We start from the raw sequence: 4,622 nt of genomic DNA on the forward strand, positions 1-4,622 counted from the left end.
GTTATTATCCTCAATGGTTTCTACTCAAGCTATCAGTCTATCGTAGGCGAAATCATCATTTATGGGTACTAGTTCTGGTTTTAGATGTTCTAGCCTAGAAAGGTGATAGGCTACTACGTTTTCAGTGCCTTTTTTATCTCTTATATCTAAATCAAACTCTTGTAGTAATAGAATCCATCAGAGTAACCTGGGCTTGGCATCTTTTTTACTTAATAGGTAACGAATGGCAGCATGATTGGTGTAAACTATAATTTTTGCTCCTACTAGATAACATCTAAATCTGTCTATAGCGAAAACTACAACGAGTAATTCTTTTTCAGTTGTTGCGTAGTTAAGTTGGGCAGCATCTAGGTTTCTACTGGCATAATAAATGGCATGTAATTTTTTATCTTTCCTTTGTCCTAGAACGGCTCCAACTGCATAATCACTAGCATCGCACATTATCTCAAAAGGTTCTGACCAATCGGGTGGTTTCATAATGGGTGCCGATACTAATGCTTGCTTTAAAAGATTAAATGTGTCATTACATTTTTCATCAAAAATGAATTCAGCATCTTTCATTAAAAGTCCAGTTAAAAGGTTTGGTTATTCTGGAGAAGTCCTTAATAAAACGCCAGTAGAATCCAGCGTGTCCAAGAAAGCTCCGGACTTCTCTGATTGTTTTTGGTGGTTTTAGGTTTTCTATAACTTCTATTTTAGATTTATCTACCTCTATACCTTTTTCGGAAACTATATATCCTAAAACTATTCCTTCGGTTACCATGAAATGACATTTTTCCCAGTTCAGCACGAGGTTCACCTCCACGCATCTCTCCAGGATTTTCTCAAGGTTAGCAAAACAATTGTGGAAATCAAATCTGCAAACCTAGAAATCATCCATAAACACTTCCATGATACCATCTAGGTAATCTGCAAAAATTGACATCATGCAGCGTTGGAAAGTAGCTGGGGTATTACAGAGGCCGAATGGCATTCGTCTGTAGGCAAAAGTTCCATAAGGGCATGTAAAGGTAGTTTTTTCTTGATCTTCGGGGGGGATAGGTATTTGGAAGAATCCAGAGTATCCATCTAGATAACAGAAGTATGAGTGTCTGGCTAGACGCTCCAACATTTAGTCTATAAATGGTAAAGGGAAATATTCCTTCCTAGTTGCTTTATTTTATTTTCTATAATCTATACACATCCGCCGTCCTCCTTCTAAACATTTTGCTACATGTTCGCCTTTTTCGTTTTGCACGACTGTGATGCCTCCCTTTTTAGGTACTACATGCACAGGGCTCACCCACTTACTATCACAGATCTGGTAGATGATACCTGCCTCAAGTAACTTAAGAACTTCCTTTTTAACAACATCACTCATTATAGGGTTTATTCTTCTCTGATGTTCCCTGGAGGGTTTTGAATCTTCTTCGAGCGAAATCTGATGCATGCATACGGATGGGCTTATACCTTTCAGGTCAGAGATACTATATCCTAAGGCTGAGGGATATCTTCGTAAAACGTCTAAAAGTTGGTTCGTTTCCTCTTGGCTCAAGGTAGCACTAACTATAACTGGACGGTTCATCTCTTCATCGAGGAACTCATATCTCAGGTTCTTAGGCAGTTCCTTAAGTTCTAAGGTTGGTTTCTTAGGGCATGGCATGGGATCTGGAGTAAGGGATAAACATTCGTAAAGGTTATCATCGATGTAGGGTTTCTTAAAGTCATCATCTTCCCTTATGAAAGTTGATGGTAACTTAATTGTTTTTATAATTTCTTTTTGTTCTAATTCTCTAACACATTCATCAATGATATCTAAGGCATAACACGAGTCTCCCATCACAGGTTCCATAAGAAATTTCGAAAGTATAAATTTTATTTTCTCGTCACCTACCTCAAATGTCAACTTTCCTTTCTTGACATCTATTATGGCTCCTGCAGTCAATAAGAATGGTCTACCTAGAAGGATTGGTATATCATTGTCCTCTTTAATGTCCATGACAACAAAATCAGTAGGGATAAATAACTGACCTATCCTAACAGGAACATCTTCTAAAATGCCTATCAGATATTTAACAGATCTATCGGCTAACTGAAGTGACATCTTAGTGGGCTGTAATTCTCCTAAGTTTAACCTCTCACAAACTGCTAAAGGCATTAGGCTCACACTAGCTCCTAAGTCTAGAAAAGCTTTTTCGATGACATGATTACCCAATAGGCAAGGAATGGAGAAATTTCCAGGATCTTTATCTTTCTTCGCTAATTTGTCCTCGGAAATAGCATTACATTCCAAAGGCTTCGGATCGTCAAGTCTACGTTTGTTGGTAATGATGTCTTTGAGAAACTTTGCATAAGAAGGTATTTGGGTGATGGCTTTTGTGAAAGGGATTTCTACATGAAGTTTTTCTATAACTTTAATAAATTTTTGATATTGTTTATTGATCTAGGTTTGTTTGAGTCTTTGCGGGTATGGTATAGGTGGTTTATATGGTGGGGGTGGTACGTAAGTTTTATCTTTAGGTTCTTCTCGTTTCTCTCGACCTTCCTAGTTTTCAGATTCTCTGGTTCCTTTACTTCGTCCGGGGGCTTGGTACATTCCTTAGAAGTTTTGAGTTCACTCAATCTAGGGTTTGGTGGCTCATCATAAGCGTTCCCACTTCGTAGGGTGATGGCATTGGCTTGTCCTCTCGGATTTTGTTGAGGTTGTCCAGGGAATTGTCCTCCAGGTGTAGTCTGAGGGGCTTGGTTTAAAGCTACCTGAGAGATCTGGGTTTCAAGCATCTTAGTATGAGTAACTATTTGGTCAACCTTGGTTCCTAACTGAGTAATCAATTCGTTAACATGAATGTTTTGGTTCATGAACTCCTTGTTTTGTTGGGTTTGAGCGGTGATAAAAAAATTCATAATTTTCTCAAGGCTCCGCTTTGGTGGCACAGGTTGCATAGGTTGATTTGATCTTGGGGCTTGATAACTCGGTCTCGAATGTGCATTATTTTGGATAGGGTTATTGTTTTTATAGGAGAAGTTCGGGTGATTCCTCCATCCAGGGTTATAGGTATTCGAATATGGGTTCCCTTGGGTGTAGTTCACTTGCTCAGAGTGGGTTTCGTTTAATAGACTGCATTCTGTAGATTGGTGTCCTTTGGTTCCACATATCTCACAATCCGACGAAACTACGGCTACAGTATTCGGGTTTATGCACATATGCTCGACCTTAAGGGCTAATGAGTCCATTTTAGCTTGCATCATGTCTATAGAGCTTAGTTCATGCACTCCTCCTTGGGCTTCCTTCTTCTCAACTATCGCTCGTTCGACTCCCCATGATTGGTGGTTTTGAGCCATATCTTCGACGAGGGCACTAGCTTCAGGATAAGGTTTGTTCATTAGAGCACCACCTGCGGCAGCGTCGATGGTCATCTTTGTGTTGTAATGAAGTCCATTATAGAAGGTTTGAATGATTAACCAATTTTCTAAACCATGATGTGGGCATGCTCGTAACAACTCTTTATATCTCTCCCAAGCTTCGAACATCGATTCTCCTTGGTTTTTGGGTAAATCTAGTTATATGGTGTTTCGCAAGTATACGAACGCGTCAGAGTAATATAAAAGATTGTCGAATCCACAGAGACCAAGTGTCAATCTATTGTTATCTATTGTTATGGTGTTTATCAAAGGCAATCAAAATAGGTGTTTTTGGAGTGTGCAATGAAGAGTAAAGTGTTGAATAAAGATTAATTAATAAAGACAGGGTCGAACGTAATTCACATAATCAATTAATAATCCAAGTACTTGCTAATAGAACTACTTATGGGCAATGTTTCCTACTTTGAAAAGAACTAACTTACAGGAATTGTCGCTTTCGCGTATTCAGAACCGAGTTGTACTCCCTAATCAAACCCTCTTATTGTCACTTATAAAAAGGCGCGCATTGCGTTAGAGTAGTAAACCTATTTTTAAGAAATATAGTATCTTGACTAAATTGAAAAGTATTATAACCTGGATTTCTTAACCAAAAGAGGTTCTCACGAACCAAACTCTAAACTTATAAACGCGTCCGAAAATAGTTTTAAAATCTCTTTTCTTCTTAAGTTAAGAACTCTTAATGAACTAAACAAAGCACTTGCTGTTTTTGAAATAGTTAAAAACAATTAAGTTTAGATAGACGTTGGACGACTTTCGATCTTACCCAACGGAATTGAAGTGCGGGAAAACTTAAGTTAAAAGTTAAAATAGCCCTTAAGTGTTTCTACGAACAATTGTATGGATTATCGGTTCGATTACGATTCTTACATTCTAACCTTATAGATTTAGTTAGACATGGTAAAGTAAAAGTGCATTAATTTAAATAAAAGTAGTGCGAGTGCGAAAAGTAAATAAAAGTAGTGCGAGTGCGAGAAATAAATGAAGTAAAGCGAGTGCGAGGAAATAAATAAAGTAAAGCGAGTGCGAGGAAATAAATAAAAGTAAAGCGAGTGCAAGGAAATAAATAAAAGTAAAGCGAGTGCGAGAAAATAAATAATTTAAAGCGAGTGTGAGGAAATAAATAATTTAAAGCAAGTGCGAGGAAATAAATAATTTAAAGCGAGTGCGAGAAAATAAATAATTTAAAGCGAGTGCGAGAAAATAAATAATTTAAAGCGAGT

General features: G+C 37.6%; 1 non-coding gene across 1 annotated transcript; it reads left to right on the top strand.

The window, feature by feature from the left end:
- The first annotated feature begins 3,451 nt into the window (after positions 1 to 3,451).
- Positions 3,452 to 3,562, top strand: LOC127116716 (small nucleolar RNA R71). Its single transcript, XR_007801512.1, has one exon. It is a non-coding gene; the product is annotated as a small nucleolar RNA R71 (small nucleolar RNA).
- The last annotated feature ends 1,060 nt before the right edge of the window (positions 3,563 to 4,622 follow it).

This window comes from Lathyrus oleraceus, chromosome 1 (assembly GCF_024323335.1).
Source record: "Lathyrus oleraceus cultivar Zhongwan6 chromosome 1, CAAS_Psat_ZW6_1.0, whole genome shotgun sequence".
NCBI lineage: Eukaryota > Viridiplantae > Streptophyta > Magnoliopsida > Fabales > Fabaceae > Lathyrus > Lathyrus oleraceus.